The following is a 24307-nucleotide window of genomic DNA, read 5'->3' on the forward strand; positions in this document are numbered from 1 at the left end:
GAAACCTTCGAATCCCGATTCCGAGGTCTTTTACTCAAAAATCCAATCTTAGCTAATTCTTTAAACTTAAAGCATCTGAAATGAGAATTCTCTTTCCAAATAACCTCCGAACTCCCCGAAATTCAATTCCGACCACGCGTACAAGTTATAGTACCTGAAATGAAGCTGCTCATGGCCTCAAACTACTGAATGGCGTGCTAGAGCTTAAAATGACCGGTCGGGTCGTTACATTCTCTCTCACTTAAACATACGTTCATCCTCGAACGTGCTAAGAACTGCGCTGGAGTTGTCTGAAATCACAATTAAACACCTTGTGCACCTACCCATGCTACCACAACTCAGTTGAGAACATTAGCTCGAACAAATCCGAAGATATTCTCTTTTATTCAAACAAATATGCTTAGAACCCGATTCCAACATCCGAAATTCTCCGTCAAGCTTGCTCCCATTATATGAACACCGTGACAATCACTACACGCAGCACCACAGCATGACTGCATACCTTAGCTGAATTCACACCTTGCACCACTTTACTCACAAGACCACAATAACATTCTCTGATCAAATTAGTCGAAATTCCACGAATCTGATGCTCACAACGCACCTCATGATATATATAAGTCTTGTTCCAACTCCCACAATACCGCAACGACGGAAGAGATGTGAAGAATTCATAACCAACTACCGAGCCGACAAACCGTTGAGCCTATACTCCTGACAAGAATCATTACCTTATTATGAACCAAACAATAGTATTTGCTCTTTAATATACTTCATATAATCCGATCGCATTGATCCTAGATCCAATAATCTGGTCTCACCCAGTACAAACTGCTCAGGCAACAAGCCACCCCAGACATGACCAAAAGTCCCATATGATGCCGCGATGTGCCAATAGGCTGCCAATTCGAACGCGATACAAAAGAAAAACGAACTCTGGAAGGGACTACTCAACTCACGCTGCTAATATGGACTTTCCTCGAAAAATGGAAAACAAGACACAAAAAAATTAGAATGTAGAAAACTGTACTCAACATCACACTGTTGCGTTGTGCAACCCGATCCAAGCAACATACCCATGGCGGCGTGCCACCCGATTCACACATAAAATTCACATAAGGAGATACACACCAAACTAAATTGCTCATTATAACAAGATACCGAATATCGATCCCAAGCATACTAAGTGCATAATACCATCCCTGAAGGGACATATAGCGCCATAAGCTAACAACTCAAGCATAACTGGGGTGCGATATATGTTCTGAAGCTAAAGAGCCATCCTGCTCACATATCACCATCGCTACGCGGAACCTCAATACATAAAAAAATTATCGAGCCGTTCACAACTCACACGGCATAATATAGCATTATATGAAATAGCCGACGATGAAATAACACCCCATGTCTGAATACACCTCCATAAGGAGCGCTATACTGAAATGAGTACATTCGGTCAGATATAAGGCCCATATTCACATTTAAATCCATCCACAGACCTCAAGCTGATTCTGATCGCACTGAACTAGGCTAATAACCTTTTAAGGGTCCATAATGACCCCCCTTTTTCTCATAACACACAAGAACTACTGTCATAACCGGAGTAATCCTCCACAGGTCACAACCCAATAAACCGGGTGCCCTCGAGGCATCAATTCTCAAATTAACGACATCATCGCAATCTTCATACTTGGTTTAACTCTTCAATCAATCAAGTGACTACATGCCACACTTATACAACCTTTTTGTGGGGCACGCTCCCCAACCTTCCGTAACAGATAATAGGTCTGTACATCCAAACCACCGGCCGCACTAACGCTGAAAAGCGATCAAGAATCCTTAACCAGGATGCAAATCCTTTTTCACAAAACACCTATCTTAGGTGATGCCGAAGACAATACCAACTTTCCTTAAACATCGTAACTCCTTTCCTGCTCGTCTGAGCTCGTGACTTCCTTGGCAACACCGAACTGCAACCTTGATCCTCACTTCAAACTCTATGCCACTCATTGCACCCAACATGCCAATATATGATAGAACACGATTCTCATCATAACTCCGGAACCACTAATAGATTAACACTTCATCATATAAAAACTTTTCACTTAACTCACTTCAGGAGAACCATAGCAACACACAGGTGAATTCTCATAACCGTAGAATATGCAAATCTCTAAGTAGTGGTCTAAGCCACCATAGCTCTTCCGGGATCCGCCTACACATAACAGGCTATAACGGTAGAATAATTCTGAATAACATCAATTACGGCGGCCGACAGGCCTCACACGTACCGTCACAAATCACTTGCATAACTTGGTCACGCTGCAGGAACTGATCACTACCACCAATATGTAAATTCAACTATGGCTAATCAATCTATCTTCTTCCCATTTATCCTGATTGCCTTAGAAATAATAATAACTCCATTCAACACATAACACACCACATCCGCACTCGTCCCGAGTGACCTTGAATCATGAGACCACGCTGTCTCTAATCCCACAAACCATTTCATACCTCTCTTGTGCGCACATTCGCATCCTCAACTAGTATGCCCATTCTGATAATCCCTCTACGAATCCGAAGTCTTTTCTCATTTTCCTCCCAAATACTACACTACAAATCAAAACATCATAGAACATTCTGGGCCTCTTCTCATAAGCTGCTACAAAAGTTTGATTCTTAACCGTACCTATAGGCTCGAAATCATTAGGCACCACACTTTAACTTTTGAATTCACTAGGGCTACTGTTGAGAGCCACCCGCTCTGACTTGGCCCCGAATATAATCAACTCCATGAATCTTCTAGCACATGAATACCCTCACGACGAAGCACCCGGCAGAATCACTTTCCTTGAAACCCGCATCTATACAAGGCATGAATCCTAAATCCTTCCCCAAGTCTGAACATGAGCCAATAAGGCCAACCATAGCACACCTTTAACAATTCCTTTGCTCAATTTACCACTTATGTTCTTTTCCTGTAGCTGAAATAACCCATCAATATGCTAATAACCAGAAACCTCGCAAGTAGTTAACCATACAACCCAATCATAGGCGGTGGGACTCTCCTACTTAGCTTGAAGCCACTATTACACAACTCTGGAATTCACCAAGATTCTTTATCTCTTATTGACATAACCTTACGCAATCAACCACAAAAATTCTCGGAATCTTTCTGTAAAACCCCTTTTTATACTCTGAATCATCAACCACATTCGCACGACCAATCTCTTCGTTGTATAACCAATAGAATTCTTCGCAAAAGCTTCGCCAATCATGCGACCGTCGATCTGCTCACTGGAGATAACCCACCTGTTGAATTTACGTGCCGACATCTTCCAACGCTGCTGCACGGGGTACAATCACTACGACATCAATAACCCATCCTGAGTTTGAGCTCACTCTCTAGCTGCACAAGTCCATTCACCCCTCATGGACATCAATTAAATGTGCGGCAACATCCTTCCAATTCAAAGTTATGTTGTATCCTTCTTCATTTCAAGTAGCTCATTTCTGTTATATCAAATCTCCTGCCAGATAATAGTTCATACTTCAAATTAATCCGTAGACCCCAATCACCATTCACTAAAATTCCCAAATCATTCCAAACTCTCCTTTAGGTGCGAAGTCATCCTACCACAAAGCCCATATGCAACTCCGCCACTCTCCCACTTTGGCAAAACTCACCCCTTTTAATCGACTACTCGACCTTCGTTTCTTATACCTGGCCTTCTAGAAATTTTAACCACCGCCTGACACTCCCTACATGTCTTTCCTCATCCGTTGCTGCTCGGTTATTGCCTTAAATAAAATATACCTTCGTAACACTTGAACCCACCAATCGCTACTAACTTTAAACCTTTCCGAAGATCATTGTTCTCGAGCCGTCAACATTAAAAATACACATTAAACCCTGAACCACCGCACCCCGCGATATTTAACTGTCGCTTTTCCAATATTATTTCACAATATCTTACCCCAAATGCGAATTGCAGAAGACCATAACACCGGCGAACTTAACATATTCAATCGAGGATGACGATACCACGTCGCAAATGAAAATTCCACCACACTTGAAAACACCAAGTCTTGTTACTCAATCGATCCAAATCAAGACATTCATAGGCCAATTGCTTTTTCCCCGCCGGAAATGAAATACCGAATCTCAGAATCATGCACTGAGAGACTCCCTTCCAAATCTTTCACTGCCCCAACATATAGGCAAGAACTTTACCAACACGCCCATACTGTGCGACAACCGATCATGAGCAATCGTAGAAATCTTCGCATAGACTCAAAGCTCTCGGGAATATTGTTACTGAGCTGAAATGACAAGATAGCCTTCCGCAAGGCGACGACAATAGCCCAAATCAACTATACCGGGAGAAACATCACGCTCCACATCGATAGTACCATTATAATTCTTCAATTCTCGATTTATAACAAGCGGCTCGCGTCGCGTAAGATTGAATAGGAAGGAAATAAAGGCATAAGTCTCAAGGAATTAAACCGCACGATGAGGAATCAAGAAGGGAAGTGCTTCTAACAGCCCTATAGCCTCTCAAAGATAAGTACAGACGTGTTTGTACCTATCCGCAAGACTCTACTAGACTCGCTCATGACTCGTGAGACCTAAGGGAACCTAGTGCTCTGATACCAAGTTGTCACGAGCCAAAATCCACTAAGAGTTGTGATAGCGTCGGACACTGCTGTGAAGCAAGCCAATCAAAATACTTGTTTAAGTTCTCGTTTTAAAACTTTTGAAAAACTATGGTTTTTCCTTCAATTTTACTAGTAAAAGACAATCCTTACAATGTAAATAAAAGAATGTTTGGAGGTAAATACAAGATACCCAATAATCATCCCAGAACCTGGTGTCACAAGTACATGAGCATTTACTAGTGAATGAAATAAAATACAGTGACTGTCCGGAATACAAGTGGACAGAAATGAAAATATACAATACTCTGAAGGAGACTCTGCTGACCGCGGGGCGTCTCGATAATGCTGTTCACCTAAGTCTCCGTACCAACCATGCCACTAGCCACACATAAACCTGTGCAACAAAAATGCACAGCAAGTGTAGTATGAGTACGAAAACAACGTGTACCCAGCGAGTATCTCGTCTAATCTCGAAGAAGTAGAGACGAGAGGTCGACTTCGATACTTACTAGTGGTCCATTAGTAATATATTATTAATGCGAATAATCATGAATTTATTAAGAACAACAGTAATTTCAATTAAGTCACGAACAGGTAAAAGTTCCTCTTTATATTAAAAGTCTCCGGATTCACAATTTATAAATTTTCAATTATCTCAAGTCGGGGAGAGAAAAATATCAATACCAATAAATCTCAAGGCAAGCAATACAAGCATGCGCAAACCATGCCGAGAACGTACGGCCCGATCCAATAATATTTAAACTGTGCACTACCAGAGGGTCGAATGGCGCGAACCATAGATGCATCTATTTAATCTGCCGAGGCGTTGGCCGTTCCTCAATAGATAAACACATTCAAATAGTCAAATGAATAATTCATCAAGGAGCAAATATTCAGGAAAAGACAAGTTTCTCTTTTAAAAGTCAAGAAATGACATCTAGCCTTTTAGAAATTCATTTACACGTTCGATATGTTTTAAGCATTTTTAGGTTTGTCAACAAGGTTGCAAGTATTACAAGTAAGCATGCTTTCTGACCCTAAACTACCTGGACTTAAGTATAATAGTAGCTACGCACGGACTCTCGTCACCTCATACGTCCGTAGCCCCCACAAATAGGAGCACATAACCAACTAACTCACCTATGGGGACAACTCCCTCTTACAAGGTTAGAAAGGAGACTCACCTCGCTCCGAAATTTTCATAACCGGCTTCCAAGCCCTTCCAACGACTCCAATTGATGCACAACGCCCCAAAAGTATTCAAATAACGGGCAAACCAATAAAAATTCACTCTAATACTTGTAACAATTAAAATTGTATAAGTTCCCAACTCCGCTCGAAAAGTTGACCAAAGTGCCCTCGGGCCCACGTGTCCGGATTCCGAAATTTCTCGAAAATAAATTCTACCCATAGCTTTACTAACTCAAATATACAATTTGCTCAAATATTCATGCTCAAATTCAAGGTAAAAATCAAAAATTCCAAATTCTAGGTCTTTCCCAAAAATTCCAAATTTATACTAATTTTCCATTTCTAAATCCATGTAAGATCACATATTTAACTCAAAAATAGGAAGAAATCACTTACCTAGTGTTGCTTGGTGAAAATCCCTCCTTGAGCTCTCCAAAATCGTCCAAGCCAAATGAAAGAAATGGGCCAAAACTCGTGTTTAAAACAATCTGCCCAGGCTTCATCGAGTTGAACCTTGCGCTGTGCAGGTTGTACATCCTATTACCATTTTCCCCTGTTGTACACCTTCTGTTAAAATACCCATAACTCCTTGTGGAAATATCCAAATGACAAACGGTTTGAAGATTTAGAAACTATACTCGAAGATCTTTTATTTGATAGGTTGTACACCATATAACTCTTTAAATATTCCGAGATATGAGCTTCTAAAGTTGGCTCCATGCATCAGAAAATTTTGTCGAAACTGCTCCACCAGCCATCTTCAATCAATCATAACTTTCTGATAAAATGTCCAAATCATGAATGGTTTAACTTTCTGGAAACTAGAATACAAGGGAAACAACTTTTATGTTTTGCAAATTTTCAGATTCCTTATAGATTTCGAGATATAAGCTTCCAAACTAGCCTCCTTGATTGCACCATTGCTGTCCAAAACAGCAGCTGCAAACGAAAAAGCAGCAGATTTTCAGCAACTTCAAATTTCCGAAATCGATCTGCTAGCCTTCCGAAATCCACCCGAGACCCTCGGGACTTCAACCAATTATACCAACATGTCCCAAAATACAATACGAACTTAGCCGAGGCTTTAAATTACATCAAACAACGTCGAAATCATGAATCGTACTCCAATCCAAACTTTATGAACTTTGAAATTTCAAACTTCTACATTCGATGCCGAAACCCGTCAAATCACGTCCGATTGACCTCAAATTTTGCACACAAGTCATATTCGACATTACACACCTGCTCCAACTTTCGGAATTGGAATCCGACCCCGATATCAAAAAGTCAAACTCTCGGTCAAACTTCTCAAAAATCTTCAAATTTCTATCTTTAGCCAAATGACTTCAAATTGACCTACGGACCTCCGAATTCACTTCCGATCGCGCTACCAACTCCAAAATCACCATACGGAGCTATTCCCAGACTCGAAATCCCAAACGGACATTGATAACCCTGAAATGCACTTCAACCCAAACTTATGAAATTCCTCCAAAATGCTAACTTCCACAATAGGCGCCAAAACGTTCCCGGGTCTTTCAAAACCCGATCCGGACATACGCCCAAGTTCGAAATCATCATACGAACCTGCTGGAACCTTCGAATCCCGATTCCGAGGTCGTTTACTCAAAAATCCAATCTTATCTAATTCTTTCAACTTAAAGCATCCGAAATGAGAATTCTCTTTCCAAATCAACTCCGAACTCCCCGAAATTCAATTCCGACCACGCGTACAAGTCATAATGCCTGAATGAAGCTGCTCATGGCCTCAAACTGCTGAATGGCGCGCTAGAGCTTAAAATGACCGGTCGGGTCATTACAAAAAAAGCCCTCTTAGCTACTCCAAGTATACCAGTTGTGTGGGGTCTAAAATTCAATTCCTTCAAAAAGGACTTTTTATTAAAATTTTGCATGTACGATCTAGAAGCTCAAAAGAAACAATAATCAACTTCTGACCTAGTAAATAGAATTTTAGGAATTTAAGAACCCTCTTTCATTGGAATAGCTCTCCTAAATTAGATGAGTAACTAAGAAAGAGCGTATGTTAATCCCTGATCTCTTGCACAAGATTAGGAAGACAGTCTTTTAAAGAACCGATGACGGCGTATCTTGAAAATAATAAAGTGGTATTTCAAGAATTTTAACGTGTAGAAAATTTAGTTTAAGTAATGCACATCTCTTAGTCCTCTTAATTTGTCAGCATATATTTTTCCAATGTGCTCATCATTGTTATGATTCATATTCGAGATCTCTGCAACTTTTGTATTCCTTGAATATTTTTTTAGGGATTGAGGCTTGAATTACATGTTTAATTTTTGTAGCCAAAATTAAATATAGAAATCTGAACTTTTGCTAGGGAATTCTTTCACAATTGCAGAAGCATAAATATCCAAAACATAGAATACAACTGAATAAGAAACAAAAACTGAAAAATGAGGAGCCATACCATGATTTCAACTAGCAGAAGAGGAATTATGCTCAAAAATCAAAAAATTCATTTTGGTTTCTCTTGACGCAGTAAGATGTATAGAAACGAAAATATCTAGTATCTTGAAATATGTAAAAATAAGACTTTTCTTGTTGATGAGAGATTTAACAAATTACCAACTTGGGAACTCATAATAACTTCCCTAAGCAGAGCAAATGTGGAAAATTTAAGAGGATCAGAAGAAAAAGACAACATTAATCACTCATTTCAGCCATGAAACTAGAAAGTGCGAAGAAAACTGGAAAAAAGTTTAGGCAAAAATTGAAAGAAAAGCATAATCGAAATAAAATGTAACACTGAACTGTGAAGACGAAAAGAACTGAAAGAGTAGACTTTGAAAGTTTAAAGAAAAATAACAATCATGCAAATTAAAATGTATAAAGTGAAGGCCTAAGAATATTGAAGAGACAGTTAGGCATAAACATTGCAACAACAGCCATGGATTTCAGCTATACATTCGAAAATCTGAAGAGAGCTAGAAGAAGATTTGGGAAAACATTAAAGAAAAGCATACCATACATGCCCGCTAAGAAGATGAAGAGAAGTGAAATAGTAGTATGAAATTGATGAAGATTGTTGGAATAAGAGAAGAGCAGCTTTGCATCTAATTTTTGGAATGAGAAAGATGAGAGAAGGATAAAATTACCATTTTAATAGAGTAGTCTTTGATAAGAATTGGAAGATAATTAAAGCAAAAGTTGAGAGAAAATTTACTGAAATTGAAAGACCAACAACCGAGGGTTTCTTGTTCTCATAAGAGATTCTTCTAGAATTGTGTGGGTATATCCCAAACATGATTACTACTTATTACTTTGGGGAACTAATAAGAGATTTGCCCTTGAAAAAATAAAATGGCAACGTACAATGACAATTTTGCCCTTGGTCGACCAACTTCTCTTTTCTATATAATAGAAATAGAAAATAGAAAACATATATATTTATATATATACACACACATCAAGTAAGTATTAAATGTTGTTTATTTAAAAGCTATTTATTATTTACACACACACACAAATATTATTAAATTTATATTTTAGTTATTTTAAAACCGTGTTTCAGACCGAACTCGGTCGGAAATATTTAATTATAAGCTATATTAAATTTTTTTCTTGGGCGAAAAATAATAATTTCAAACTTTCCGACCGAATTCGGTCAAAAATTTGGAAAAATTTGAATAAAAAATTATTTTTTTACATTATATACAAGTATGACCAGGTGTTGGTCAAATATTGACCAATTTTCGATCGAAATTGGCCGGAATTTTTATTTTTTTGCTGTGGGACCACTATTTCCATTGTCAGAAAAATTTTTGTTGTCTTTTGCGATCAAATACTTAATTTCCGATCGATTTCGGTCGGTTTTCTTTTCGACCGATTTCGGTCGGTATGCCTTGAACGAAAAATGCCAATTTTCTAGAATCCATTACTCAAATGGTCACTGAACTATCTCAAATTATCTTCTAAAGTCACTTTTCTTTCGTTTGTAACAACAAAGTCACTGAACTATGTCTAGTGCACTCAGAAGGTCACTCAACTAGATTATCCAAATTTTGGATTGCCAAATACCTATTTTACCCTCTAAATTATAAACATTTATTTTTTTATTATTTTTAAACATTTTAATATTATAATTTTTCCCCTTTTAATTTATATTATGGACTTGCCTATAGAATAAATAAATATTATTTACAAATTTAAAAAATAAAAAGTATTTAAGCATATATAATGTTGGAATAATAAAATAATGAGTATAGTAAAAAAAATAAATTAGAATAATTTATTAGTAATAATAATTTTAGTATTAACAACAAAAATTAAAAAATTTATTTACACAAGAATGAAAGAAAATAAAGGTTGTAAAATATATATTCCATGCACGTAATATAAAAATTATTATTAAATAAATATATTTTATAATATGCATCATATATTCTTAAATATTATGCTCAATTATGTTATATATATTCCGTGCACGACTTAACATAGCATATTTTATCCTATACAGATAGTCCCCCAACTTTCCGGTGACATAACTTTGTGTCGTCGGAAAGTTGGTAGAAACATAATAATATAATTGAGTATAATTTTCAAGAATATATAACGTATATTGTAAAAATACCCTTATTTGAATAGTTATTTTTATATTACGTGCATAAATATATATTTTACAACCTTTGTTTTCTTTCATTCTGAATTGTGTAAATAAATTTTTGAATTTTTGTTGTTAATACTATAATTATTATTACTAACAAATTATTCTATTTAATTTTTTTAACCATGCTCAGTACTATTTAGTTTTTTAATTTATAAATAATATTTATTTATTCTATAGGTAAGTCCATAATATAAATTAAAAGGGAAAAAATTACAATATTTAAAAAGTTTAAAAATAATAAAAAGAAGATAAATGTTTATAATCTTGAGGGTATAATAGGTATTTGGCAATCCAAAATTTGAAAAATCCAGTTGAGTGACCTTCTGAGTGCAATAGGCATAGTTCAGTGACTTTGTTGTTACAAACGAAAGAAAAGTGATTTTAAGAGATAATTTGAGATAGTTCAGTGACTATTTGAGTAATGGACTCCAGTTTTCTAGTAGTGTTAAATAAATTAGCATGTTGAATACTTTTCCCAATAATACAAATAATACATACCCCATAAATAGTATTACCCATAACACATACGCAACATGTGATTATTAATCATTCAATTGTTTCCTTTAAACCATCCAAAACTTGTTGACATGTTGGATCAAATGTTCATAGTAGAAAGAAACCCATCTTTAGTCAATTTAACAGTATCGAATAAAACCTTATCCCTATACCAAATTTTGCATTTCAAAATATAAAAGAGTAGGGGTAAAAGTAAAATCTTACAAGCCGGTTGGAAAGCCAGATAGTAAAAAACTAATCTCAGGGGAAAACCTCAATATCCTCTTGTTTATTTTGAATCCAAAGAGATAGAGAGGTCAATGAAAAATCATAAGAGCTCATTGAACAAACAAAATTAGTAAAGAATTGGCAAGATTATATTGTAACACTATACTTAGAAGATTCATTGATGCCTATGAAGTGTTGTTTATCTTGCAGGGGCTGGTGTTGTCCAATACTGCTTAGTAGCAATTAGAAGCTTTTCCCTAACATGAGGGCCACCCTCATGATCAACCATCCTGCTATCCCATTGTAGTCCATCTATTATGCTCTTCACATTTACCAAAACATCTACGTCGTCTCGGAAAATTACACTGCCTTGATTCTGTCCATTTCCAATAATATATCTTCCATTCCACATCTGCATACATAACGTAAGTCAACGATCAATAAAACACGCAACACTGAATGATAGAGGAATATAAACCATCCAACGGTTACCTGTCCTGGTAGAGGCTAAAAACAGAATCAGCATGTATGAAGTCATAAGTTCTCAGGTACGTAGACATGGCTTCGCACCTAAAAGAAAAGAGCATCATCAGTAACAAGCAGGAAATGGCAAAACACAAACTTTCCATTGGAGCAGTGGGCCTACCAGCTTTGGTATGTCCCGATCAAACCACGTTCATAGATAACTCCGAGGGTGTTGACTTCGGCCTCAACAGGGACGACGTTCATGACCCAAACTGGATCATCAACAAGTGCAGCTGCAAATCCTCCCAACCAGGCATTCATGTCAATTGTATATTACGGTACCTTCCACGTTCTGCTAATTGGAAGTCCAAGGCCTTGTAGTGAGCAACTCTCTTCTTCCACAATTCTGTATCTTTAGAGAAGCCCTCTGCAGTAACTCCCTCTATACTTCCACTAGCAATCCTAGGAGGGATAGCAGTCAATCTTTCCGTCCAATTCGCCAGTGGCCCTCCAGCAATATCTCTAACATTTGACACTTCAGGAAGGGGATTCAAACAAGCATCAATCTTGGTGTACCTGGATGATTGAAGAGTCTTCAGTAAATACATTAGGGAACACTCTACCTAATTCTATACTTCATCTAGGATGCATAGTTTTGACTTCACCGAAGTTGGATGCTTTTTTAATCAGGTACCATAAATTTCTAGACTAAGTTGGTCAAGTAGTTTGGTACCACTGACAAAAGTGTGGAATATTGTTAAAAAGTTACAAAGAAAAATTAAAGTGACAAAAGGTGTACTTAAACTAGTTCGAATGAAGATCAATGTGACACAGATCATGCCTTTTCTATAAAATGGTCTTGGTATCAACACAGTGTTTTAAGGACAGTGGAAGAAAGGAGATGAATCTGCCTAAGGAGCCCTTCCGAGGCTCAGTGTGAGTCATCATTGCGCTTTTTAGTTTTCAATTTGAGAGTCCTAGAAGGGACATAGAGAATAAGAGATAAAGGATCAGATCTTTGAGCAAATGTTTGATAATGAGAGCACAAGTACTTCTTTGCAGTTCATTTGGCTCCTGCTTACACAAGGACTATGAAAGGTCTCTTAGACATTGTATGCAAGAAAATCACATGTGAAAGAGTACACGTCATGCGCAGCAGGCAGGCTAGAAACGAGATCTAACCTTGGTTGAATTAAAATAATTCAAGAAGTAGAATATTACCATGCTTTATCGGGATCTTGTTCCTGGCAAAATGGGGAATCCCTGAAGACCTTTCGATTAATTTTGCAATGCATATGATTGATTAGTAGGCTTCTACCAGATTGCTAGGTCACCTTTCTGAGTTACTTTCTTCCAGCATAGGCTTCTTGCAACACTTTCAATTTGATCTTGCTCTTCTTTCAAATCTTCGGCTGTTCTTTTCCACTCGTTCCAGTGAGTTTCCCAGTTAATAGGTGGTCCAGAATGAATCCAGTATCCATCAGGACGTAAAATTCGATCAACTTCAATTAAATATAGCCCATCTGATCCACATCAAATGGATAAAAAGTAAAAGACTGTAATTAAAAGATCGATCTTCATTTTCTGAACATGATGAATACTGAGTAAAAAGAGCAAAGGTATATCACTTAGGGTGTGTTTGGTATAACGGAATGGAAAACATTTTCCAAGAAAACAAGTAGTAATCTTATTCATTTTTCGGTGTTTGGTACGCAAAGGAAAATGACTTCTCAAAAGTATTCATACATAATTTAGATATAATAAATATGAAGCCATAAACTTTCAAACCAACAACCTTTCGAACCCACATTTTTCATAAACTTTCGAAACCGCGGAATTTCTAACCCGTAAACTTTATAATTTCTAAGCCCGTAAACTTCCAAACACATAAACCTCCGAACTCATAACTTTAGAACTTGTAAAATTTTGAACCTTTAAACCGATAAATAAAAAAAGTAAAACTGAAAAATATTTTTTTTTTCGGGGGGTGGGGGGGGGGGGGGCCAGTGTTGTCAGAAAACGAAAAAAAATAGAATTTGAAATTACAAAACAAAAAGTAAATTTTTATTTTGTGCGGGGTAGGGGGGAGGAGCAGTTGGGGGTGAGTGGTGTAGAAAACGAAAATCAGAATTTAAAATTGCAATAAAATAAATAAGGTAAAAAAATAATTTTTTTTGCGGTAGGGGGTGGGGGGTGGGGTGGAGGGGTAGTAGGGTGGGTGGTAACGGAAAACTAAAATTTGAAAGAAAAAAAAATCTTTTTTGGAGAGAGGGGGTGGGGTGGGTTGGTGAGGGTAGGGAAGGTTGAGAAGGAGTTTTGGAAAATATTTTCCCTTCTCTTGATAAGGAAAACATTTTACTCCAATTGGAGAAAAATGAGTAAGGAAAATGGTTTTCAAAACATTTAAGCCAACCAAACATGAGAAAATTAGAAAATATTTTCGGAAAATATTTTCCTTCATACCAAACACACCCTTAGATTACCATATTTTCCCCAAGGGATGAGACAGCGAGAACAGTGTGCCATATCAAAAGCTCTAGCAGGGTAAGGTAGCCTATGCCAATCAATGCCGGAACTCCTAGCTCGAGGGCAAATTGAACTTGAGCTTCATGTTCTGTTAGAAAAAATAACAGAATATAGGGACGAAATAATTAGGCCTTGATAGTGTAGTCACTGTCCTTAAGGAATTTAAGCCTCCCAATTTCGTTGCTACAGGGATTATGGCAGAATTCGTCAAGGATTTTACAAAGCCTCTGAAATTCGAGTACCAGCAATTAACTCGAATTTCCACTTGAACAAATTTTGTGAATTGAAGATAGCAGAAAAGAAGAAGATACTTTGTTGCTTTTCTGATGATTTTCGTTTTGGAGAGGAAAGGGGTATTTATAAACCCTTTAGGCGTCTGTTAGGACTAACAGACTCAACCTTTGCCAATAGGCACCTTTTAAAAACAAAAGTCACCTCTTTTCAAAATTAAAAATATTTTTTTATTATTAATAAAATTAATAGATGACTAAAAGAAATAAATTTCGGGCTATTTAATTGGCCCAAGGCCCAAGTGCCCAAGTGCCCAATCTTGACTATTAATAATATAGCCAAATTCTAGTTCCCTCCAAAACATCTTTAAATTATTCAAATCATGTAAGACAAAGAAGTGCTTTTAAACACTTCTTCCTTTCTTTCTTTTTCCAATGAGGGACAAAGCAACCTCTTCTCAAATACTCCCATCAAAATATTAACTAATATAACAATCCCCCACTTAGTTAGTGATTGATGTTCTTTATAAGATTCATGCGTATAGTAGGTATCTTTCGATTTAAACCTACTACTTGTATAAACTATTCAAGACCTTGTCGAAATTGATGGTTAGATTAAGTTCTATTAAACCACAATTCATTTTTGACAAGACGGAAAAGCTTTATACACATAAATCGTACCAACTTCACAATTTGTTCACCGTGAGTTTTAGCACCCAATTATGGCCTTGTGCTACTTCCTGAATTCATAAACACTTATCAAGTCTTGTATCCCAAACTTTGATCGAAGCGGCACCACTTCTTGTATTTACATAGGTGAAGATTTAACCAAATCCTTAACACGGACTTCTTTAGTTCCTAAACCGAACTCTGCTTTTTCACTAAGAGTATTTTTTATACTCATCCTCCTTTTCTAGGTACTAATTTTCAGTACCCGCTATCCGTCACAACTATAACTTGTTATTACCTTTTAAACCTTTAATATTGTTAAATAATAAGAAAGGTAAGGTTCCCGTTACTAGTGATAAATTTAAATTACCTTAGACCCATAGCACTTGTTGTGCTTATTATCATATCCCTCGCGAGTCCTTTAGTGAATGGGTCAGCAAGGTTGTCTTTAGACTTGATGTACACAACAGTAATAATTCCATCCGAAATTAATTGTCTTATGTACTCATGTCTTAAAGCAATATGTCTAGATTTTTCATTGTATATTTTGCTAAATGCCTTAGCATAGTTGCTTCACTATCACAGTGCAAGAGAACAGATGGCATTGGTTTTGGCCACAACTTTATATCCAACAATAGATTTCTCAGCCATTCTGCTTCTCTTCCTGCAGCTGCTAAAGCAATAAACTCAGATTCCATTGTGGAATGAGTTATACACGTCTGTTTCTTAGAAGCCCATGAAATTGCTCCTCCACCTAAAGTGAATATCCACCCAGACGTTGACTTGTTATCACCAATGTGAACACCTAATTTTTGACCACACCCAAATTCTATTCTATTTTACTGTAAATATTTCTTTAAGGTGTCTAATATTGATACTTTAAATTTTTATCTCATTTTTTTTCATTGTTTTTATTTGAGAAAGATTAAAAAGCTAAAAAAAAATTGCATATTCTTAGAGTTCATATTTTGTTCCTATATTTAAATATAAGAAAAAAAAATAAGAACTTAATAAGTAGACTAGTAGCTTTTAATTTATTTTTAGCCCCATTTATCTTTTGTTTAACTCCCCTATCCCATTACCCACGTACTACCCCCACATATCTATCCCACTTCCCCACTCCTCACGTCTCCACCTCCCCACTTTCCTCCATTCACAATCCCACATCCCCACTTATAACTCTTTTGCACAAGACTAGATAACTACTTTATTCCTCTTTATAAATATAGGGGAAGGGAACTCATAGAAAAAAAAAACAGAAACGGAAAAATACAAAGAGGACATGAATTGACAGTGAGAGACAACACTTTAGAATATAGGATTCCATTGATTTTCTCACTATTAAAACCCCTCCAAGGTCTTTCTTAAAGGGGGAAATCAATTCGAGAATGAGCATACGATTTGATTGAGAGATCCGAATTTTGAAAAATCTGGTAGTCGAGTTCCTATTCGAGGCCGTAGGTTCGTTGGTTCCATCGATTGTTCGCGGTTTCTGTCGCCGATTTGGAGTATTTTCAGTCGAATTAGCGGCATCAGATTCATTTGTAACTGTTGGATTTTTCTCTTGTTTAATAAAGAAGTCTCGCACCAGAGGTTCCTACTCTTATCCTTCTCTTATTTCAAGTTTAACTCCATGTGTTGTTATGTGATATTAAACATGATATTGACCCATTGTCTTCTAATTCTTCTGGGTTAAAGTTCTTGATGAAGTCATTAGAAATTTGGAGTATTATACAAAGTTATAAAAATCTTTTTTCCTTATGAGTTTTAACTTATAAGAAATTTCAAAGATTTGCTTTAGGTGAAACTTTGGTCAAGGATATCTTGATTTATTTAGTTCTGACCATTTTCCTCCATATTTTTTATTCTTATTTTTTGAACTCTATTAAAATTTAATTTGGTTCCTAATATTTCTAAAATCATTTTCTCACTGCCAAAGGGAATTATAGGGAATGATAAGTAGTGTATTGAATTTTGTTCATAAATTGGAATTTAAAATTCACATGGTTAGAGCGTGAGTATTTGTGTATTTTCTTTGAACTTTTTTTTTCTTTTTTTCTTCTTTTTCTTAAAAGATTAGTGAATAGACAAATTAGGCCAATAAGCTGAAATGTTGTCAAGCCCCATCCCTTAAATAAATATCCATATGCTTGCCCAGTTGTGTCTAATAAATAAAATTCGTTGCTCCTTAACCAAATACAAATCATGGATATGTTAGTATGCTTTTAGGCAAACTTTTAATTAATCAAATCATCGTGATTATGTACACGCTCGCGGGACACGATTACGATTTAAAATGAATATTCATAGAACGCTTTTTAGGCGCGCATTTAATCTATTATCGTAATTATGTACACGTCCGCGTGACATGAATTATGATTTTTACAAATAATTAAGGTACACGTTCGCGTGACTTTGGTCAAATAATTTTAATAATAATAAAGTGTTATTAATTATGGACACGTACGCGTGACATGATTTTTGACGCGCAAACAAAAAGAGTACACGTACATGTGACTCGTTTTCAAGATAATTTCATAATCACGATAGTAATTAGGAGCGGTTAAAAGGTAAAGTACACATAGGTTCTAAAACACGTCACTAAATAATTTAATTAAGCCAAATAATAATCACTAAGCGACCGTGCTAGAACCACGGAACCCGGGAATGCCTAACACCTTCTCCCGGGTTAACGGAATTCCTTACCTAGAATTTCTGGTTCGCAGACTCTTCAAAAAATAAAACTTCCTCGATTTGGGATTTAAAATAAACCGGTGACTTGGGACACCATAATTTATTCCAAGTGGCGACTCTGATCAATAATTAATCCCATTTCGAATAATGTCACTTTAATTGAAAAAACTCCCTTATATACTGCCTCGTCGGGTGGTGTAAAAAAGGAGGTGTGACAACCAACACTAGTTATCCAACTAGCATCACAATATCCTTCTAACACTGAAGGAAATCTGTTATAATATAAGGCAAAAGTTTTTGTCCTTTTCAGATAACCAAGTATCCTCACTATACCTTTCCAGTGATCACCACTTGGATTGTGAGTATATCTTGACAATTTACAAACCGCAAAGGCAATATCTAGCCTAGTACAATGCATAACATACATTAAACTACCAATTCCACTAGCATAGTCTAATTGACTAACAGATCTTCCGGGGTTCTCAACCATCTTGCTTGAAGCATCAAATGGAGTATTAAATTCTTTAATACCCAAATGATTAAACTTGGAAAGAACGTTGTCAATATAGTGAGACTGACATAAGACAAAACCCCCACTATGTCTTTTAACTTTAACACCTAGGATAGTATCAACTTCTCCCAAATCTTTCATTTTAAATTGAGAAGTTAAATACTTCTTAGTTTTATTTATGCCTTGCATGTAGTTCCTATGATTAGTATGTCATCAACATAAAGACATACTATCACTCCATAGTCCTTTGTGAATTTGGAATAAATACATTTATCAGCTCCGTTATGTTTAAAATTATTTGATAATATAACAATATCAAATTTTTCATGCCATTATTTTGGAGCTTGTTTTAACCCATACAAGGACTTAACTAATTTACAAACTTTCTTCTCATTTCCAGGAAGCACAAACCCTTCGGGTTGCTCCATATAAACTTCTTCATCAAGATCACCATTTAAGAATACCGTCTTAACATCCATTTGATGTACATTTAGATTATATATTGATGCCAAAGCAAACAATACTCTTATTGAGGTAATCCTGGCCACAGGAGCATATGTGTCAAAATAATCTACTCCTGCCTTTTGTCTAAATCCCTTGGCTACTAGTCTAGCTTTAAATGTTTGTAGAGAACCATCAGTATTGTATTTTCTTCTAAAAACCCATTTACACCCAATAGGTTTAGTATTAGAAGGTAAATCTGCCAATACCCATGTACCATTTGATAAAAGAGAATCCATTTCATCATTTACAGCTTCTTTCCAGAAAGAAGAATCCCGCGAAGCCATAGCCTCACTATGGGTTTTAGGATCCTCTTCGAAATTTAAAATAATGGGTATTTTATTTAATACTTCATCTCTACTTCCTTCTACCAAAAAGACTAGTGCTTGAGAAGAAATAAAATCAGAACCTATATTTTTTTCTTTTCTAACTCTTTGACTTTTTCTTGGTTCTACAGGAGATTCAATTGCCTTTCTTTTATTGTTAGAAGAAAAACTAGGTTCTGCACAATTTTCTTGTGTTACTGCATTAGCATCTTGTTTAGTAATTTCTGTATCCTCATTAAAATCACCAATAAAATTTGTTTCCAAGAACTCAACATCTTTAGATTCCACAATATACTTAGACTCAATGTCCAATAATCTGTATGCCTTTGAGTCCTCAGCATATCCTACAAATATGCTTTTAATTCCTCTAGGTCCTAACTTAGTTCTTTTAGGATCTGGAATTCTATAATAGGCTAAACAGCCCCATACCCTTAAGAAATTTAAGTTAGGCTTTCTTCCTTTCCATAATTCATATGGTGAAACCTTAAATTTCTTTGAAGGTACTCTATTATGCACAAAACAAGCCGTTAACAAAGCTTCTCCCCACAAATTCGTTGGTAACTTTGCATGTAAAAGCATGGCATTAACCATATCTACCAACGTTCTATTTTTTCTTTCAACAAGACCATTTTGTTGTGGGGTATACGGTGCACTAACTTGGTGAATCAAACCATTTTCTTCACAAAATACAGAAAATTCATTGGAAAGATATTCGCTTCCTCAAACACTACGTAGGATTTTAATTTTCTTTTCCAATTGATTTTCAACTAATGCTTTGTAACTCTTAAACATATCAAATGCTTGATCTTTTGTTTTCATTAGGTAAACATGTGTATATCTAGAATGATCATCTATAAAAGTAATAAAGTATCTATTTCCACCTCTAGTTAAATGGCCATTTAGTTCACATATATCGGAATGCACAAGTTCAAGTAGATTACTTGCTCTTTCATTCTTTGAAAAAGATTTCTTAGTCATCTTAGCTTGTATGCATATTTCACTTTTTTATCATTATTCTTAACAGCAGGAATTAATTTATTTTTAGACATAAACTTAACATATCGAAAATTAACATGTGAAAGTCTAGCATGCCATAAATTAATAGATGACTCAATCATATAAGCAGAAACTTCAACTTTATTAATACTTAATTTGAACATGCCCTCACAAGAGTAGCTTTGTCCTACAAATACACCATTCTTAGAGAAAATAATCTTTTCTGCCTCTATAACAGTTTTGAGGCCTTTCTTACTTAATAAACTTGCAGAAATTAAATTCTTCCTAACATCAGGTACATGATGAACATTAATTAAAATCAACTTCTTTCCCGAAGTGAATTGTAGTTGAACTGTTCCTTTTCCAAAGATCTTGGCGGTGTCATGATTTCCCATCAAAACCTTTTCATCACTTGTTGCAACTTCATAATGTTTGAAGAAACTCTTGTCATTGCGTACATGAACTGTAGCACCGGAATCATACAACCAATCTGCAGATTTCATAGTTGCTGCCATGTTGCATTCAGTTACCATACTCAGATTCAAGTTGGTAAAGGCAGAAATCATAGCAACAATATCCGAAGAAGAAGCTTGTTGTTGTTCAACATTATTTACCCTCTTCTGTCCAGCATTTTCTTCATTTTTCTGTCTCTTACGAAACCTGCAATCTCTCTTAAAATGACCCATTTTTTCGCAAGTATAACACGGACCTTTCTTAATGTTAGAAGAATTTTCCTTTGGAGCAGCCTCAAACTTTCTCTTCTTTCCAGCCTTGTTTCCAGATTTTCCTGAATTGTTTGCCTTACTAGACTCAACATAATTCACCTTTGAACTAGTTTCTGTAGCATATTTATTTTCACGTTTTCGTGACTCTTCTTCAATCCGAATATGCTTTGTCAACTGATCCACATTAAAGTCTTCAGAAGAATGTAATAATTTCTTCCTATAATCATTCCAAGTGGCTGATAATTTTGCAAGTATTGCAGCCACTTGAAGAGATTCAGAAATATCGACTTTAAAATCTTTGAGTCTAGATATCAAAACAAGCAACTCATCAACCTTGTTCCATGACAGATTTCCCATCTATCATTTGAAATTCAAAAAATTTTATTCCAAGGAATCTGTCTGTTCCTTGTTTCACAGCAGTATATTTCTGTTCCAAGGCTTTCCAGATTTCTTGTGGTGATTTGTGAGGACGGAACAAATCATATAAACGATCAGAAAGAGAGTTTAAAATAAAACCTCTACAGCGCACCTCATCATCTTCACGTTTTTTGCGTGCCGCCTTAATTTCGTCAGAATCTTCAACAGTAGGTTCTGGCATTGCAGTAAGATCAGAACTCAGTAGATATGCTATTCCCAACTCCGTGAGAAAGAACAGCAATTTATCTTTCCAGCGGGTGAAATTTGAGCCATCAAATCATATAAGACAAAGAAGTGCTTTTAAACACTTCTTCCTTTCTTTCGTTTTTCAATGAGGGACAAAACAACCTCTTCTCAAATACTCCCATCAAAACACTAACTAATATAACATGTTCGTCTTTGGGTGCAAATGAAATTGGTAGGATGTTTCGGGAGAGCAGGTAAGCACCCCAACTTGCAACCTGAACTTGTACACGTAAAATTAGCCTCTTATGGTGGATGACAAGAAATAGAAAAAGAATAAAACAGTTAGATATGATAGAAAGGAAAAAAGAAGGAACTCGTTTAGTTGGAATAATTAGCAAATTTCATTTGAGATCCTTAATCCACAATGACAAAGATGGTTCACTCATTCTAAAGGCGCTGTCCCTTGCTTTTTTTGGGCAGTCATTTTATACACTGCCTTGAGCTTGCACCCGCACAAGGAGAGGGAACAGAGCTAAGTCTTCCATGAAGTTTTCTGCTTTTCCTAAACTTGAGAGATAAATAAATGTATTTGTTTGCATGAGAGGATGTGTGGTTTCGGGGGCTTTTTTTTTTTTTTTTGTTGAAATGAACGAAAATACTTTTTGCTGCATCATTTTGTCAAAACAAAAGAAAATTACTTTTTTTACGTCATGAAAAGATTGAAATGAAAGAAAATACTTTTTCTACATCATGAAAAGATTGAGATGAAAGACAATATTTTTTCTACATAATCCAAAGAACATATTCATTTTGTTAAAATGAAAGAAAATAGTTTTTCATTATCATGAAAGAAATACTCTTTTTGTTGAAATGAAAGAAAATTATTTTTACTGCATCATTTTGTTGAATGAAAAAAAATACTTTTTACTATATTATTTTGTTGAAATGAAAGAAAATATTTTTATAACATCATGAAAGAAAATACTTTTTTTGTTAAAATAAAAAAAATACTTTTTTATATCATGAAAAGAAAATACTCATTTGTTAAAAATGAAAAAAAATACGCTATCTATAACATGAAAAGAAAGTACTATTAAAAATTTTTCTATTTAGGGTGAGGTTGGGGGGAGGGTGGGTGTGGGTGAGGGTGGGTGGTTGGGGTGGGTATGTGTGGGTTGGTGGGGGATGGGAATATGGTAGGAAAGGTTGAAAAAGAGTTTTGAAAAATGTATTTCCTTCTTTTGATTGGGAAAATATTTTCCACCAATTGGAGAAAAATGAGTTAATAAGGAAAAAATACTAACCAAGCATGAGAAAATTGAAAAATATTTTTCGAAAAATATTTTACTTCGTACCAATCACATCCTAAAAGAGGTTAAATTTCATGAGGGGACTTCCTACTAGCTGTAATGGTAGTAGAAAATTTCGCTCGGAATTTGAATCCTAATAATGCTATCCAGAATTTGAGTTAGATTACGGATAACTCTATTTAATAACCCATTTTATTACCTAAAATAAATGATAAGTCAGTTGCTATAGTAGTTTAAATTACACTAATTGTGTAAAAAATGCATAATGTACTACTATAACAAACTTTTTTAGAAAATACTTTCACTTTCTAACCAAATATTAAAAACATATGGCCAAAACATTTCAACACACAGAGAAAGGAAAATTTCAATTCAAAAGAAGTAATGAAGCGTACCCCACAACCGGTATCAATGGCGGTCCTAATGGAGCCATCTTTAAGCTTGATCAAGTTCCCAATATAGTCAATATAAGCATCGGCTCCAAATGGGAACATGGTGCCGCCGCCGGGGAACGTGAACCGGTCATCCTTAAACCGGACCCAATTCTGACGGGCTTTCACAACCGTAAGATGTTTATGTGGAACATTCGCATACCAAACCGAGTCACGACTTTCCGGCCACCTGAACGGCGGTTTATAACCAAAAGGTGCTGGAATTCTGCATTTTAACCGCTCATTCTTCTCAGGACAATGCCATTCTCTATATATAAGCATATTCCTATCGAACTTCAATGACCTCTTTAAGTCCTCGCATGGGGTGTGATCACACAGCTCGGGGTTGCATGAAGGGTAGTGGTTTACACGCGCCGAAGGTGAGAGTGGGACTAGGTCAGCGGTGGTGTGGTGGCCAGTGAAGTCGAGGGAAATCGTCGAACCATAATTGTAATTTGTGTTGTTGTTCGATGGGTTGCAGGGGAGGGTGGGTAGGAGGGTGGTGGAGGATAATTGGGTGGTGTTAACACCACCTTGTAGCCAAAGTCCGATTACATAAAAGCTACAACAAATAACAATGGTTGCAACCACGTAGTATAGATTAGCTTTCTTGAATTTCCATGTGTGACAAATTGACCCATATTGCCATAGCCACACCAACTCAAAATTTTAGTAGTACAGTTGATTGATTACATAAACTTTCATCTTGTTGATGAGGTTCTATTTTATTGTAGTTCCCTCCCCTATTTCGTCTTCCCCTCCCCAATTGAAAAAAAAAAAAAAAAAAAAAAAAAAAAAAAAAAAAAAAAAAGTGAGGTGAGGGAGGGGGACTGGAAACTGTTGAAGAAATGAGGGAGGGAAATTAAGAAAACAAAAAGGCAACAAGGAAGGGGTATTTATGGATGATGTCTGAATTATGCAAGGTAAAAATTAATTTTTTCATCTCATGAAAGTTGAGCATTTGGAGCTTTGGATCTTTTCCCTTTTTAAATAAGTACCTTTTCCTAGTATTCCATTCACTATAATTTCAAAATGACGATAAACATCTACTAGATCTATTCTCGAGTAGAAAAGAATGAGGGACTCTACCCCCCCC

At 35.9% G+C, this 24307-nt stretch overlaps 1 pseudogene; it reads right to left on the bottom strand.

Moving 5' to 3' along the window:
* Positions 1-11257: 11257 nt before the first annotated feature.
* Positions 11258-23880, bottom strand: LOC109244182 (annotated as a pseudogene).
* Between the last annotated feature and the right edge of the window lie 427 nt (positions 23881-24307).

Source organism: Nicotiana attenuata, unplaced genomic scaffold (assembly GCF_001879085.1).
Source record: "Nicotiana attenuata strain UT unplaced genomic scaffold, NIATTr2, whole genome shotgun sequence".
Taxonomy (NCBI): Eukaryota; Viridiplantae; Streptophyta; class Magnoliopsida; order Solanales; family Solanaceae; genus Nicotiana; species Nicotiana attenuata.